Source organism: Orycteropus afer, unplaced genomic scaffold (genome assembly GCF_000298275.1).
Source record: "Orycteropus afer afer isolate SDZICR_OR568_19922 unplaced genomic scaffold, OryAfe1.0 scaffold00019, whole genome shotgun sequence".
Lineage (NCBI taxonomy): Eukaryota > Metazoa > Chordata > Mammalia > Tubulidentata > Orycteropodidae > Orycteropus > Orycteropus afer.
The window spans coordinates 20,827,370-20,845,393 of record NW_006921606.1 but is presented as its reverse complement, the minus strand read 5'-3'; the positions used below and the strand labels follow the sequence as shown (position 1 = coordinate 20,845,393).

The 18,024-nt window shown below is 42.5% G+C and overlaps 1 protein-coding gene across 1 annotated transcript in view; it reads left to right on the top strand.

The window, feature by feature from the left end:
• Positions 1 to 18,024, top strand: part of SLCO3A1 (solute carrier organic anion transporter family member 3A1) — a 383,148-nt gene that overhangs the window by 295,906 nt on the left and 69,218 nt on the right. The window lies entirely within an intron of this gene.

Below are 18,024 nucleotides of genomic sequence, written 5' to 3'. Positions count from 1 at the left end.
TTTTTTTTTTGCTTTCTTCATGGATGATTTTCTTGATGTCATCCCAGAATTCTTCTGGTTTTTGGTCATTGGTGTTCAATGTGTCAAATCTGTAATTTAGATGGTCTCTAAATTCAGGTGGAATATACTCAAGGTCATATTTTGGCTGTCATGGACTTGTTTTCATTGTCTTCAGCTTTAACTTGAACTTGCGTATAAGCAGTTGATGGTCTTTTCCACAGTTAGCTCCTGACTTTGTTTTGGCTAAAGATACTGAGCTTCTCCATTGCCTCTTTCCATAGATGTAGTCATTCTGATTCCTGTGTACTTCATCTGGTGAAGTCCACATATATAGCCCCTGTTTGTACTGTTGAAAAAGGTATTTGCAGTGAATAAGTCTTGCAAAATTCTATGTTATCTCCAGCATCATTTCTAACACCAAAGCCTGGTTTTGTTCTCCTCTACTCCCTTCACCTGCATGACAAACCATGCAAACCATGGATGGGCTGTGGCTGCTGCACCTCCAGTAGATGCCCAGAGTTTGTAGAGTGTTTTATGATAGGTCAGACCAGGAGTGGGGGAGGAATCCAGGGGACTGTAATATTATAAATATACAGCATTATGATCAGCTGGTGCACTATATCTCACATCCACAGTTCTGTTTCATTGGAAAATTGTCTGTGGAGTCCCTTGAGCTGAAATCCTTCAGGGTTGGGATGCTGGCCACCTCTGCATACACACATCACATCCATCCACTCACCCCCTCATGCTCGGTACAGTTTGTGGAATGAGTCAGACTCTCTTCTTTGCTGCTGCTTTGGGAATAAGCATGGAACTTCCTTCTTCGGTCTCCTTCTGAACTGGATGTGGTCCTTACCTCCTCCAGGAAGCCCTCCCTGAAACCCCTTTACACACACACATACCCAGTGCTATATTTTCTATACTGTCCACATAGCCCCATATAAGCACTTGTTACTCCACTGACATTGAAGTCTTTTATTTGCCTTGTCTGCTGAAAGGCTGTGGTTTCTCCAAGAAGGAAGCTCTTGTTCTTTTCTTTCCCAGTGCATAGCAGAATGCCTAGCACATAGGTGATGTTGGTTGAATGAATGAATAAATAATGAACATTTTCTTGCCAGCCCCTGCCAGTGCACATATACATAAGTGCACACACACACTCACACACACACACACTCACACATAAGCAGCTAACATTTGGTTCCCATGCATTGTCTTACTTAATCTCACCAACTCTGTGGCACTGGCACCATTTTACAGACCAGGACATAGAGGCTTAAAGATGGAAGGACATTTGAACCCTGGCTGAGACCCCATTGCTTACATTCTTAACCATGACATTATGCTGCCTTTTCTGGCAATAAACAGATTCTTTCTTAAGGAAAAAGTGGTGCCAGCAAGTGCTAACCAGCTCTTCAGCAGCATGTACTAAAACTCCAGCTGCTCTTTACATGGCACAGACAAGTCCCCTAAAGCAGGGATCTTCCAGACAAGGGAACAGCCTAATGGGGAGAGGAGAAATACCTCCCTACAAGCACTGCCACAGTCTGACCCTCTGATGGCTTTTCTAGCTGGGATGAGAGCAGCTGTCCCTGAGATTTAAAACCTGAAGGGAGAGCCTTGCCTTTGATCACTGTAAGAAGAGTGGAGCTATTAAAAACCAGGCACTCTCTTGTCTCCAAACTCTTCACATCGACTGCCAAGTGGTCTCTCCCTGTCCAAGAAAAGATAGCTGCAGGTGACAGCTGAGCTGGCAGGTGGGGTGGTCTCAGGCTTGCAAGTCTGGAAACCACTAGTACACTTTGGAGGAGGATTTGTGATTTCCACAGCATAGCAAGGGCCTCTCAGCCCTCAGTCAGCTGATGAGGTTGGCGTTATCACTCGTCTTTGTGCCACCATTGAGGACATGGGCATGTGGGAGGTGTGGTTGTGTGAACAGTATGGCTGGGACTGGAACCAGAGAACTCCTGACACCAGATCACATGCTCTTTCTACAGTTTTCCACAAGAATTCACTAAACTGATAATGAACAGGCTAAAGAGGAAAAGGAGAGTCAGCTGGGTCCCAATGTAACAAAAGCCTTTCCTGCATCTGACATACAGTTGGAATCTGCCTGAATCCTTGATACCGTCCCCACCCTCATTCTCTCCTTGACCTCTGTATTAATTTCCTAAGGCTGCTGTAACAAAGTGTCACAAACTGGATGACTTATAAGGTCACAAATGTACAGTCTTACAGTCTGGAGGCTGGGAGCTCTGGTAGCATAGTGCATAAGGCACTTTACTGCTAACCAGAAGGCCGGCTGTTCAAACCCACCAGCCACTCCTCGGAAGGAAGATGGGGCAATCTACTCCATAGTGATACTGCCTTGGAAACCCAAGGAGGGGTTGCTATGAGTCGGGTCCAACTCAATGGCACAACAACAACAGCAGTCTGGAGGTTAGGAGTCCAAGTCAAGTGTTGGCTGAGCCATGCTCTCTCTGAAGTCTGCAGGGAAGATCCTTTCTTATCTCTGCCAGCTTCTGGTAGCCTCAGGCATTCCTTGACTTCACATGTCCACCTTTCCTTCGTGTATCTCTCTGTGTCTCTCTTTTATAAGAACACATCAGATTGGATTAGGATCCACCCTACTCCATTATAACCTGGTAACTGAACTGATAACATCTTCAAAGACGCTATTTCCAAACAAGGTACATTCATGGGTACCAGGTGGTTAGGGTTCTTCATATCTTTTGGGGCACAATTCAGTCCATAGTACTCTCCTCCACCATGCAATCACATGCTTATCTCAGTTGTTTTACTGAAATAACTGAGAAGAGGTGCCATGGCTCATTCTTGCATGCACCCCTAGTGTTGTGCCCTGGTGGGTCCTCCATGAGTACTGATGGAAGCATAATGGAGCCACTGACTAGGCAACAGGTTCTGTCAATTTTCCAACCTAAATCTCTCTTCAGCCTACTCTTTATCTCTCCCACACACCACCTCTACTACAGTTTCTTTCCTGACTCTCTCTAGTCTGTTATCTTACACTATGACCTTTTCAGAATGCATCTGATCATGCTCCCACCTCCTGCTTAACAGGATGGAGACAAAGTTTCTCACATGGCCTTCCAACCTACTTGTGTTCTACCCACTTCAGTCTATTCTCACACACTCCCCCCATTCCCTCTGCCCAGCCACACTGGCCTCTTCTTAGTGTCCTGTATTCCTAGGCTCCCTTCCTCCCAGGATCTTGAAATAAGCTGTTCCTTGCCCTGGAACTGTGATCCCATCATCAGATGTCAGCTCCACATCATTTCCTCAAGGATGTTTTCCCTGCCTTCCTGAACACACCTCCTCCACAGCCTGTTGCTCTCTGTGCTTGGTTGTGACTGTCACAGTCTTAATTTTACCTTTATATGCATGATTATTCACTTTGTAAGCTCCATGAGGACAAGGACTGTAGCCATTTTTATTCGTGAATCCTAATACCAAGCAGTGTTTATTTAGCACATATTTAATAATAGATAAATGGTTGCCATTAGTCCATATCAACTCAACAGAACTGGTTTGGTTTTATTTTTTAGACATGCAGTGACCAAGCCCAGTGCAATTTGCTGCTTCTCTTAAAGCTCCCCCACCATCATTCTACCTTCTACCCCTACTACCAATAGTCTGTTCTGTGTTTGACCCATGTTTAATGGGAACATCACATGTGCTGAGTTTCACATCCAGCCTATAGGTAACCCACCTGTTATTTTTTTTTTGTTGTTTTCTTTTCTTTTCTTGGGGAGTGGGGGCAGTGGTATTGGCAGTGTTCTCTTTCTCCTGGCTGGCACCTGGCCCCTGGATAACAGAAAATCTGCCAGCCCAGATACTAAAGATAGTTGCCCAGTGACCTTGAGCTTAGTATCTTCATATGCCCGTCTTTCTTAGCAGGAGTTTTACTTCTTGAGCAATGGTTACACTCACCCACACCACAGTGCTCCTCACCACTCAGTGGGGACTGGCTACCAGATCCAGCTCAAGTCTCCGGCTTCAGTGTCTTTCTCAGGCCTCCTCTATCCTCTACCACTTAGCAGTCGTCTCTGCAACATTTTTCTTAATTAGAGGCCTGTGCCTTTCAGCATAATGTTGCTGCAAGGAGCCTGGTGATCTGAGAGTCCTTGTTCTGCAGGATAAATGACTGAGTGGTTTTTATCATGTGATTTGTCTTTAAGAATGTGCTATTGCCTTGTATGGATTTCCTGTTAAAATCTTCTTTCTTGATTCTATGGCAAAGAAAATCACTTGCCCTCCAAACACTTGGGGTCCTGTGCCAGGCTATGGCTTAAGAGCTGCTGTGTCACAGGGGTCATTTCTATAGGTTCCCAGGGACCAGCCTAGTCTGTAGCTCCATTATACTCCCATCAGCTCTCATGGTGGACCCACCGGAGGGCAGCACTGGGGGTGCATGAAAGAATGAGCCATGGCACCCCTTCTCAGTTATTTCAGCAAAACAACTGAGATAAGCCCATGCAAAGGCACCTGGATTGACATATTCCGTATCATGGATACCTATGAGTATTTGTTGAATAAATGAGTGAAAGAAATAATTAGAATGCAGCATTTTCCCAGTGGGGGCTTCTTCAAATGTGAGTCTTCTGAGATGCTCCAGAAAAAAAACAAGCAAAAACAGAAAGGGAGGGTTACATGGCCAAATAAGTTTGGGGAGTTATCTGTATACTAATGACTCTCTTGGAGATTCATGAATTGTATTTGTATATTGAAGGCCCTGAGAAGGCCAGCTCTAAAGAAAGCTAGCTAACTTTGTTTTACTCCATGTTTGTCATTTACCTCATCACTATCTTACTTTCCTAGTGCTGTGTAACAGAAATACAAGTGGGTGACTTTACAGAGCAGAAATTTATTTTCTTTCAGTGCCAGAGGCCAGGAGTCTAACTCAGAGCCTCAGCAGTGTTAGTTCCTTCCTCGTACGTAGCCCCTGGCATTCCTTGGCGCTTGGCTTGTGGAGCACCCTCACATAGCATCTGCCTTCCCTTGTGTGCACTCATCTCTGTGTCCATTCTGCTGTTTTTATAACTCAGAAGTGATTAGATTTAGAAACCACCTCACTGGGGTGTATTCTAATCAGAATAAGAGAAAACCCTTTTCCCAATAGAATCACATCCACAGACATAAAAGTTAGTATTTCAAGACATATTTTGGGGGGAAAGGGGGCACAATTTAATCCATAACACTCACTGAAGTCATAATGATGCTTAGTGAAAAGGGCCCTGGTAATTGGTAATACAGTGGTTAAGTATTCAGCTGTTAACCAATAGGTCAGCAGTTCAAACCCACCAGCAGCTCCCTAGGAGAAAGATGTGGCAGTCTTCTTCTGTAGAGATTTTTAGCCTTGGAAGCTCTCTGGGGCAATTCCGTTCTGTCCTTAGCATCACTATGAGTTGGAATTGACTCGATGGCAGTGGGTCTGTTTTGGATTAATGCCTCAACCATTTGGAATTACTGCTAGGATACAAGATGTTGTTGTTGTTATGTGCCCTCGAGTTGGATCCGACTCATAGCGACCCCTCCTTGGGTTTCCGAGGCAGTATCACTACGGAAGTAGGTTGCCCAACCTTCCTTCTGAGGAGTGGCTGGTGGGTTTGAACCACCAGCCTTCTGGTTAGCAGTCAGGAGCCTTAGGCAGTATGCCACCAGAGCTCCCAGGATACAGGGTAGAAGGTGGCAAGGATCACAAGAGGTCCAAAGGGATGTACTGAGTACCCAAAAGGGAGAATTCAAAGACAATTCAAAGGAGGTAGCATTTCGGCCTGGCCTGATTTGGAAAGATGAGAAGATTCCATGGATGGGAGAAAAGAAGGGCTTCCAGATGAGAGACAGGTATGAACAGAGGCTTGAGACAGGAATGCCCAAGACCTGATTGGGAAACAGACACGTTTCTTTGAGATATGTTGCTGCTGTTATTAGTTGCCATCAAGTCATCTCCAACTCAGCAACCCTATGTACAACAGAAGGAAACACTGCCCAGTCTTCACTATCCTCCCAAACTGCTCTGCTTGAGCCCATCGTCGCAGCCACTGTGTCAGTCCATCTCATTGAGGGTCTTCCCCTTTTTTGCTGACGCTCCACTCTACCAAGCATGATATCCTCTTCCAGGGAATGGTCTCTTCTGACAACACAACCAAAGTAGGTGAGACAAAGTCTGGCCATTCTCTCTTCTGAGGAACATTTTGGCTGTACTTCTTCCAAGACAGATTTGTTTTTTCTTCTGCCAGCCCATGGTATTTTCGGTATTCTTCACCAACAGCACAATTCAAATGCATGAATTCTTCTATGGTCTTCCTTATTCAATGTCCAGCTTTCACATGCATATAAGGCCATTGAAAATACCATGGCTTGGATCAGGTGCACCTTAGTCTTCAAAGTGACACCTTTGCTTCCTTTAATACTTTAAAGAGGTCTTTTGCAGCAGATTTACCCAGTGCAATACATTGTCTGATGTCTTCGTTGCTGCTTCCATGTCTGTATATTGTAGATCCAAGTAAAATGAAATCCCTGACAGCTTTTCTGCATTTATCGTGTTGTTGCTTATTGATCCAGTTATGAGGATTTTTGTTTTCTTTATGTTGAGGTATAATCCACACTGAAGACTTTGATCTCTTCATCAGTAAGTGCTTCAAGTCATCTTCACTTTCAGCAAGCAATATTGTGTCATCTGCATATCGCGTGTTATTAATGAGTCTTCCTCCAATCCTGATGCCACATTCTTCTTCATATAATCCAGTTTTTCATATTATTTGCTCAGCCTACAGATTGAGTAAGAAAGGATACAACCCTGATGCACACCTTTCCTAATTTTAAAGCATCCAGTGTCCCCTTGTTCTGTATGAATAACTGCCTCTTCATCTATGTACATATTCCTCATGAGCACAATTCAGTGTTCGGGAATTCCTGTTCTTTGCAATGTTATCCGTAATTTGTTATGGTCCCCAAGTTGAATGACTTTGCATAGTCAATGAAATACAAGTAAACATCTTTCTGGTATTCTTTGCTTTCAGCCAAGATTCATCTGACATCAGCCATATCCCTCACTCCATACCCTCTTCTGAATCCAGCTTGAATTTCTGGCAGTTCCTCTTCAATACATTGCTGCAGCCATTTTTGTTTTTTTCAGGCAAATTTTAATTGCGTATGATATTAATGATATTGTTTGATCATGTCCACATTCTGTTGGCTCACCTTTCTTTGGAATGAGCACACATAATGGATTTCTTCCAGTCAGTTGGCCAAGTAGCTGTCTTCCAGATTTTTTGGTATACATAAGTGGGCACCTCTAGTGCTGCATCTGTTTGTTGAAACATCTCAGGGGGTATTCCGTCAATTCCTGAAGCCTTGATTTTTTGCCAATTCCTTCAATGCAGCTTGGACTTCTTCCTTCAATACCATTTGTTCTTGATCATATGTTACCCCATGAAGTGGTTGAACATCAACAGTTCTTTTTGTTACAATGACTCTGTGTATTCCTTCCATCTTCTTTTGATGCTTCCCACATCGTTCAGTATTTTGCCCAGTATATTGCTATTTGGCTTGAATTTTTTCATCAGTTCTTTCAGCTTGAGAAATGCTGATCATGTTCTTCCCTTTTGGTTTTCTAACTCCAGGTATTTGCATATTTCATTATAATAATTGACTTTGTCTTCTCAAGCTGCCCTTTGAAATCTTCTGTTCAGCTCTTTTCTCTCATCATTTCTTCCATTTGCTTTAGCAACTGTCCATCCAAGAGCAAGTTACAGAGCTTCTTCTGGCATCCATTTTGGCATTTTCTTCTTTCCCTGTCTTTTTGATGACGTTTTTATTTTCTTCATTTATGCCACTCCTTAGAAGGAAGATTGGGCAATCTACTTCCATAGTGATATCACCTCGGAAACCCAAGGAGGGGTCGCTATGGGTCGGATCCGACTTGACGGTAGTGCATTTGGTTTTTTTGGTTTATGATGTCTTTCATGTCATCCCACAACTTGTCTAATCTTCAGTCATTGGTATTCAGTGCATCAAATCTGTTCTTAACATGGTCTCTAGATCCAGGTGTCATATCAGGGGCACATTTTGTCTCTTAAAAACTTGTTTTAATTTTCTTCAGCTTCAGCTTGAACTTGCATATGAACAATTGATGGTCTGTTCCACAGTCAGCTACTGGCCTTGTTCAGACTGATGATACTGAGCTTCTTTATTGCCTCTTTCCACAGACGTAGTTGATTTGATTCCTGTGTATCTGACAAGGCCCATGCATATTGTTGTCATTTATGTTGTTGAAAAAAGGCATTTGCAATGAATAAATTGTTGGTCTTACAAAATTCTATCATGTGCTCTTCAGAGTCAATTCTGTCACCAAGGCTGTATTTTCCAACTGCTGATGCTTCATTTGTTTCCAACTTTCACATTCCAATCACCATTAAGTATCAATACATCTTGATTGCATGTTTGGTCAATTTCAGACTGCAGAAGTTGGTAAAAATCTTCAATTTTTTCATCTTTACCTTTAGGGATTGGTGCATAAATTAGAATAATAATAACATTAACTGGTCTTCCATGTAGACATATGGATATTATCCTATCTCTGACAGCATTGCACTTCAGGACACATCTTGGAATGTTCTTTTTGACAATGAATATGACACCATTCCTCTTCAATTTGTCATTCTTAGCATACTAGACCATGTGCTTAGCTGATTCAAAATGACCAATACCAGTCCATTTCAGCTCACTAATGCCTAGTATATCTATCTTTGTGCATTCCATTTCATTTTTGACAACTTCTAACTGTCCTAGATTCATACTTCATATATTCCACATTCTCATTATTAATGAATATTTGCAGCTGTTTATTCTCATTTTGCATCCTGCCACAGCAATAAATGAAAGTCCTGGGGGGTTTACTCCATCACGTCATTAAGATCAACTCCAGTTTGAGGAGGCAGCTCTTCCAACACTATATCAGACAATGTTTCACTGCTATTCATAAGGTTTTCTATGTAATTTTTTTAGAAGTGGATGGCCCTGTCATTATTCCCAGACTGTATTTGTCTGGAATCTTCTCTGAAACCTGTCCACCATGGGATCCTGCTAGTATTTGAAATACCAGTGGCATAGTTTCCAGCATCACAGCAACCACAAGCCACCATAGTATGATGAATTGACAGACAAGCCTTTGGGCTAGAAAAGGTTATAGGAGAAGGAAGGCTGAGGTCAACTCCAGCACTTAACAGTTCCTGGTACCTGAAACTGTTCAGTGAGTCTTTGGCAAAATGATGAACTATGGAGGACCTTGAATTTGCCACTCTAAATATGTAGGCATTATCTTTTGAGCCATTGTTTCTCAGTCAGAAGTTTTAATCAGCAACACCTCTGGAGTTTCCTTAAACAAATTCATGCCTGCCACTAGCCCCAGAAATTCTGACTCTCTGACCCTGGGGTAGATCCAAGTATCCCACATCCTTAAAGCTCACCAGGTGATTCTAAGTGAGCTTCCCACAGAAGTCATGCCAGAGACTATGAGGATCCCTTAACGGGTCCCACCTGTGCTAAAATTTTGAGCTCTTCCTCTGGCAATTGTGCATAAAATCAATGGAGGGGAAACACTCACCAAATCAGGTTGGGACACTGTACTCTGTGATACTGTACGAATCCACAAGTTACATTTGCTTATTAGAGACTCTGAAAAGCCTGCAATAACCAGACACTTCAGGAGACACAACTAGAGCTCAGCATTGGGGAGATGAGGATTAACTCTGGGTTTTTATGTCACTGTTCTTTTCTGAAAGTTGCTATCTCCTCTTCCAGACTTCCCAGGAGTGAATTCTCATATTGTTAAGAGTTTTCATGAATGCTAAATTCATTCAGCCCAGATGTCACTGAGATAGGCCACTCATGCTCTCAGGGAAGGTTCTCAGGGGCTAGAGTGGTTATGCCAAAAAAAAAAAAAAAAATCAAACTCACTGTCATTGAGTTGATTCTGACTCATAGCAACCTCCATTGGGTTTCTGAGGCTGTAAATCTTTATGAAAGTAGATCGCCTCATCTTCCTTCCATGGAGCAGCTGGTGGGTTTGAACCAGATGCCAGATGCCTCATCCACTACACCACCAGAGCTCCTTGGAGCGGTTATACAAGCAGCTATTTATTTAACAAACAAACAAACAAAAACACGAGAACCAGTTACTGTGGAATCAACTCCAACTCAAGGCAACCCCATGTGCATCAGAGCAGAACTGTGCTCCATAGGATTTTCAATGGCTGATTTTTCAAAAGTAGATTGCCAGACATTTCTTCTGAGGTGCCTCTGGGTGGACTCGGACCTCTAACCAATCGGTTAGCAGCCCAATGCTTTAACTGTTTGCATCACCCAGGGACTCAGTTTGCTTACAATAGACTCTATTTCTTTGTGCATTTTCTAACTGCTGTCTCAAACTTGGAAAGATACAATATTTGGATCTGAAGGGGAGGGTGCTGCCTCCCAGGCTGCTTTCTTCATCATCATTATCCTCTGGAGAGCTGATAATTCAGACTTCACAGTCCTGAGGGTGAGAAATGATAGGTGTGGACCCTTTTGTAGCTACAGCAGGCAGTGAGCTAACTGCCTCCAATGGCTATCTGGCCTTTGTTTTATTCTGGCCAATGGTAGGCTGCGCTACTCCTCTCCTCTTGGGGTCCCCCTGGTGGGGTTATACAGAGGTTTGTATTGGTGGTTTAAAAAAAAAAAAATCCATCGACTCAGTAGGCTTTGGTTGTCCTGGTCAATCCACACTCAACTGACACTTAGGGTTTCAGTTCAATACTCATTTTCTGTGCTGATGGTGTTTTGTTTGTTTGCTCAAATCACAACCTTCTCTATATGAAAGAAGCATTCCGCTCTGCCTGTTACCTCACTGTTGTTGTTAGCTGCCATGAGTCAGCCCCTGACTCATGGTAACCCTATGCCCTGATCCATAGGGTTTTCTTTTGTTGGCTGATTTTCTAAAGTAGATTGCCAGGCCTTTCTTCCTAGTTCATCTTAGTCTGGAAGCTCCAATGAAACCTGTTCAGCATCATAACAACACACAAGCCTTCCCTGGCAGACAGATGGTGGCTGTGCATGAGATACAGTGGTCAGGAATCAAACCTGAGTCTCCCATGGGAAGTGAGAAGTCAATGACTGAACCACCACTGCCACTATTTTTTCACTGCAGACAGGCAAAAGGAAACCTATTGGCCACTTCTCTCAAATCTAGCAATGAGAGGGTGCCGAGAAGCTTTCCTCACCTCAGGTTCATTGACAAACCAGGGAGGAGATGAGGAGATACTGGCTAGTCTGTAACACACAAGGCCACAATGGCTCTGAAGCTGGGGCCAGAGGCTGCTTAGTCTGGGCTCTGTGTGTGGTAGATGCTCCCTTCCCACAAGACCTCCAGGCACTCAGGCCTCCCCTCCTCCCAGACTTTACTCAACATCAATCTAAGCCCCACAGAGAATACTGCTGGGACACCTCCAGCTCTTGGGAAGGACAGTACACACAGGGTCAGTTGCCTCCTCTGGGCCTTCTGACCTTGTAGCACCCTCTGGTGGAGGGGGTCTTCTTGGAAGGCCCTTAGCTCTAGTAAGTGGCTCCCAGAAACTCACCTTACCACCCTCATGTGTGCTCACCCACCTGCTCAGACATATGCACTCTGACAGGAACCTTATCCTCACACCTCTCAGTCACACAGTATACAATTAGAGGTGCTTGAGAACTCTCTTCCTGAGGTGCCCGGGTGTCACTCTAGTTATTTATCATAAAACTATTGGGGAGCCCTGGTGGCACAGTGGTAAAGTACCCAGCTGCTAACTGAAGGATTGGCAGTTTGAACTTTGCAGCCACTCCATGGAAGAATGATGTGGCAGTCCATTTCCATAAAGATTATAGTTTTGGAAACCTGATGGGGCACTTCTATGCTGTCCTATAGGGTCACTATGAATTGGAATTGACTCCATGGCAGTCGGTTGTTTTTATAATTATTATTATTAAGCTCTTAACTGTATACCAGAGGCACTGGGGCACATACTTTAGGTGCATGATTCTCATTCAATCTGTACACTGATCCATGCAGTGGAGGTAAGGGGTTGCCCAAGTCACAGGTGTACTCAGTCTTAAAGACAGAATTCAAGTCTGGGTTTCTGGTGACTTAGACCAGGTTCTTAGCTATTATTTTATGCAGCCTCATTCTGTAAAACCTTGTATAAGGTATAGGACTCTTCTCCTTTGGGTACTCCAACCTTTTCTTTCATCTTCTCTTCCTTTCCCAGTTCTCCTTTGAAATACGTGGGCTAAAACCCTGATTTATGCCAGAGCTAGTCATTTCCCCCATCTGACTGGGACTTTTTTTTTTTTTTTTAATTTCTGAAAATGAAGCTGAGCCTTTGCTTACCAGATGTGGCCTGCATGCTTGACCTTTAAGCCAAGAGTAGCACCCCTCAGAATCTGGATCAGAGTAGCAAACAGGTTAAGAACCTGCTTAGAAATGTGCACTGTGGCAGCAGATTGTGGGTTTGCATTTCTATTGTACTGTGTTCACCATAGGAACTCACTCTGCCTCTGACAATGAGGATTTAAATAATCCCAAGGACACATGTTTGCATTTGGAGGGGAATCTATGTAGGAGATCCTAGACAGAGTGGGAGAACAATGTGGAACAAAACTCAAAGTCATTAAACAACAACAACAACAAAAAGGACCAGGTTTGCTGGTCTGATAGAGCCTGGTGGAACCCCTGAGACTATGGCCCCTAGCTGCCCATCAGGTCTGGAATTGAACCCACTCCTGTGGCTTCCAGCCAAACAAAATACAGGCATATGAGCTGAACATTTACCTTAGGTAGATACACTCCTTGGTGAGATCAATCATGGGAGAATAGAAGGGCTGTGTACTCACAGGCGGACAGCTGGGGGCAGGAATGCGTGAGAGGAACGGCACAGGGAAGAGGTAACTATGGGGAAAACGTGGGAAGAAAGCTGTTGTGTTGTGGGAAATTTCAATCAATGTCATGAGACAAAGTGTATGTGAACTGCTGTATGGAAAATGAATTTGCTCTGTAAACGTTCACCCAATCACAATTGAAAAAAAAGAAAAAAAAAACAAAGGTTTGATGGGAGGATGATAGAATCCCTATGTAAGCAATTTAATACGATATTTGGTACATAGTACATGTTCAGTCAACATCAGTCCTTATTAGTTCTCCAAATCCACCCTTCTCCTTCCTGAAGGATGCACAACTTTCCAAAAAGTCTCAACCCTACAGCACTATCAACGGAAAAAATATTTTCTCTAGAGACCATTTTCTTACTGTTGTTCCCAATGCCATGCCATCCTGTGGTGACAGCGCTGTACTCCCTATGAGAGTTAGAAAGATTTTCCTGGCTGATGAGTCTACGTAATTCAAGACAACATGGCTCCCATCCCCCAACACATGCCTTGTGAGGTGAAATCTGTAGAGGGGGAGGTAAATGGCTAAGGGGATTGTAGGTGTTCAGTGGCCTGGTGTGGCTTTGGTTCACCAGGTTTTGCTTGTCTGGGCCACCTCATTAGCTACTGCCGCCTTGGAAAGTCAGATTTTATGGACTTTGAAAAATCCATTTGAATGAAAAAGCTTGAAACCCTGGGATAGCCCCAGGATCAAACTAATTAATACCCCCTTTCAAACAAATTGAGACTTCGGAGGGTTGGCTGAATCTTTGAAAAGTACTCTTCTTTTGAGAGTGGTACAAATAAGTGATTGTAATAAAACCAGGGATGGGAGGAAGAACCTGGGAGGAAAATGTTTGAACATAAGAGGAACTGTCATCTCTGGAGGTGATTGGCTTGGCAGAGGGAAAAAAAGAATATTCATCATGCAAATAAGGCCCACTGAGGCATCTCAGGCCCTCAGTCAGAGGATTCTCAAACTTAATGGTTTTCATATCTAATTCAAGGAAAAATTGGTCATTTAGATATTAAGACAAAAGCAGGCAGCCTCCTATCTCAACAAAGAATCCTTTCTGCTGAAGTGGAGTTATCTCTGATGTAATTAAATTACTTGCTGAAGTATAATAAAAAGGTTCCATTAACCAAAGATGCCTTTGCTGAGCAAGTGCCCTCCACCTCCTCAAATAATTCAAGAGGGTTCTTATCAAGGACAAAGAGATACTGGCCCAGATAGATCATGCAATCAAACCAAAATCCTAATCGGTATCATTTCCAGGCCAAAGAACAAAGTTCCTAACCAGAGCACTGGTTTTATTCATGTTGTTGTTGTTAGGTACCATTGAGTCGCCTCTGACTCATAGTGACCTTATGCACAGCAGAAACACTGCCCTGTCCTGTGTCAGCCTCACGATCCTTGCTATACCTGAGCTCATCATTGTAGCCACTGTGTCTGTCTATCTCTTTGAGGGCCTTCCCCTTCTTCACTGACCCTCCGCTTCACCAAGTATGATATCCTTTCCCAGGGAATGGTTCCTTCTGACAACGTGACCAAAGTAGGTGAGACGAAGTCTGGCCATTCTCACTTTCAAGGAGCAGGTTTTATTCACAAGCAACCATTTTATTCATCTGCAAATGTGGCTGTGGTGCTTTATTCTTCTGGAGTTGCAGATCTAACCAGTCTGCACTCTAAAAAAGAAATGAAGTGTGTACTAAAAGTATGGCCAAGGATCATTTTCTTGGAGTGTCCGCAACCTTCTTATCATTGACAGTATTTCCAGAGTTTAGGTACCTTAACCTCAAAAGAACACATTGCTTGAGGACCTGCCAAACCATATAGACAGCCAAGGACTTTCCAACTCATTCATTGCAAGGAGGTGGTAGTGATGGTGCTGTGGTCACCCAGTATGTTCCATACTACTCCGTCTACAGTGTGAGGCTTCGTGTTGCATGACACAACCAACCTGTCACTTCTCCTAGGTACATTACACCACTGCAGCACATCACACACTGTAGCAAATCGGCCTTCACTCATTAGCAGTGATTTATAGTTGATGGAGTCTTAGTATCCAAGGAGCTCTTATATATGAAGATAAATAAATACCTAGGACTCATTGCCCTCTGTTTGTGCCTAATTTTTTCATCTTATATATTTGTTAAGCAATCAGTATTTTTCAACATTACGCAGTCAACATCTAAGTATTTGTAAACAACATAAAAAAGAGAAAAGTGGATTTAACAAAGGAAAATTTCCCAACATTTAAACATAGATTTTAAATATGAACACTTATAAACATTTTGAGTGACGCTTCTTTAAAAAATTAGATCATTGCAAATCTTTGAAAGCCTGTAAAATAAACCAAACACACACATAAAGATCAATACACTTAAAAAACCAAACTCACTGCCATCGAGTCGAATCCGACTCATAGTGACCCCTCCTTGGGTTTCCGAGGCAGTATCACTACAGAAGTAGATTGTCCAATCTTCCTTCCAAAGTATGGCTGGTGGGTTTGAACTCCAGTCTTCTAGTGACAGTTAAATGCCTTAAGCATTATGCCACCAGAGCTCTCGATACGCTTAAACCAAGGGTATAAACATGAATTTTATGAATTTAATTTCTGCATTATCTTGATTCTTAATCCATAGCCTTTTTTAAAATTTTTATTTTAATTTGTGCTTGTATTTATTCCAATAGTTGCTGTCTTAGTTTCCTAGGGCTATTCTAACAAAATATCACAAAGAGGATACCTTTAAAGAACAGAAATGTATTGTCTAACAGTTTTGGAGGCTAGAAGTCCAAATCAGAGTATCAGCCATGTTGATCCCTTCTGAGCTCTGAAAGAGGAACTGTTCCATCCTCCCTCCTAGCTTCTGCTGGCTCCCATCAATCCTTGGCATTCTTTGGCTTGCAGCTGTATCTGCCTCCGTTGCCACATAGTTATTCTTGTTCTGTCTCTCTGTGTCTCTTCTTTTATAAGACACCCCTCAGATAGGATTAGGCCCCACCCTCATCTGCCATAACCTCATTTTAACCTAACTGGTAACATCTAAAAGACCTTAGTTCCAAACAAGATCACATTCAAAGGTACCAGGGGTTAGGACTCCAACATACCTTTTTGTAGGGACAAAGTTCAATACATAACAGGTGCCTTCTTAAGGTCTCTAATATTTTACAAGGAACCACTGCAGTCCAGTTTAGTTTACCAGACCCAGTAATTTGTCTAGTTGTTTTTTGGTTGGGATGTAGGATCTGGTTACTCAGTCCATGGTGGTTCCAAGCCACCATCCTCTGGCTTAATTCATTTTCTAACTAAATCCCTTTTATTATGCCAAATGACTCCTAAGTTCCTATCATTCATATAGATTTTCATTTTTGAAACTTGATGTCCTCCCCAGGAAAGATAAATTGTAAGTTTTGTGTATCTGCCAGTTCTTGATCCATTGTTCTGTCATTTTGATTTATTGAACATGTCTATTAACATTATTAAAAATGTACATATTCCCTATTATTATTTTATTATAATTAGTTGGGCCATTTAGAGGTTTCGTCTCCTAGGAGATGAGATTGAGCCTATGTAATTAGCTCTCTTCTTTAGGACAGCTGGCTAATTCATCATCTTGAAACATAGTATTAGACTCCCTTCCCACCTGTTTATTTTGTATGACCATGGTTGCTAGTCAATTTTTTATAAACTTGGTATGATACCTCCTTCATCTTGGACACGGTTTTATCTTTTCTGTTTACACAAATAGAAACAAGTACACTGTGTGTCAAATATTATGATTATAGCAGAATAGAATTCCCCTAACTTAAGTTACTGACATTCCACCTTTATAATTCTTGCCTTACCTACATACCACCTCCTATTGTTTATGTCAGACTTTTCTTTAAATAAGGACCCCTGGTGGCACTGTGGTTAGAGCATTGGACTGCTAACCAGAAGGTTGGTGGTTCAAACCCGCCACCCACTCCATGGGAGAAATGAAGCAGTCTGCTTCCATAAAGATTTACAGCCTTGGAAATCCTGTGAGGCAATTCTACTCTGTCTTACAGAGTTACTATGAGTTGGAATCAACTCAATGGCAGTGGGTTTGGATTTTTGGTTTTGGTTTCTTTAAATAAATCTACGTACTTGTTTTAACCCAGCTTCATCTTAGATTGTTGTTATTGTTAGCTGCCATCAAGTTCTCCAACTCATGGCCACCCTATGTGGAATAGAATGTAACATTTACTGATCCTGCACCATCCTCGTGATTAGTTGTGGATTGGACCATTGTGGTCCATAGGATTTTCATTGGTTGATTTTTTGAAAGTAGATTCCCAAGCCTTTCTTCCTAGTCTGTCTTAGTCTAGAAATTCCACTGAAACCTGTTTAGCATTGTAGCAACACACAGCCTCCACTTATAGATGGGTGGTATCTGTGCATGAAATGTATGGGCCAGAAATAGAACCCAAGGCTCCTCATGCAAGTGAGAATTCTACCACTGAACCACCACTGCCTCACCATCTTACACCATAATAGCCATAAAATCACATAGTTAATGAATCTGTTACATTTCAGCTAACTTTTTTGTAAATACATTAAAATAATGACACAATTATTTAAAATTATTGAAATGAGGGGATTATCCTTGCATTCCCTTAAGCCCCTTTACATCCTTCTTGAGGAGATCTGGCTGAAGATCACATCCCAAGTACTCTGATGATTTGAAGCAACCAGACAATGTAAAAGGAGTTTAGAGAACAAATCTTCCATTTTTAAAAGCAAGAGAAGGTCTTAGTGGTTGATGAAACCACATACTTTGATAAAAATAGATTGCTATAAAATGAAACCACATGACCCTAAAAAGATTTGTGTTCTGGCTCTGTTGATATCTAAAGTCGAACACAAGCCACAGAAGGACTTCCTTCCGTCATCAGCTGTCATATGAGCCCTGAGCACCCAGGGTAAGTGCAGCTGCTTCCAGGTTGAATTAAATGATCAGAAAAGACATCCTGAGGATGATAGAGCTCATAGGACAAAGGTCTGAGGGCCCAGAAGAAGGAGGGAGTCCCTCCTTTGGGTACAG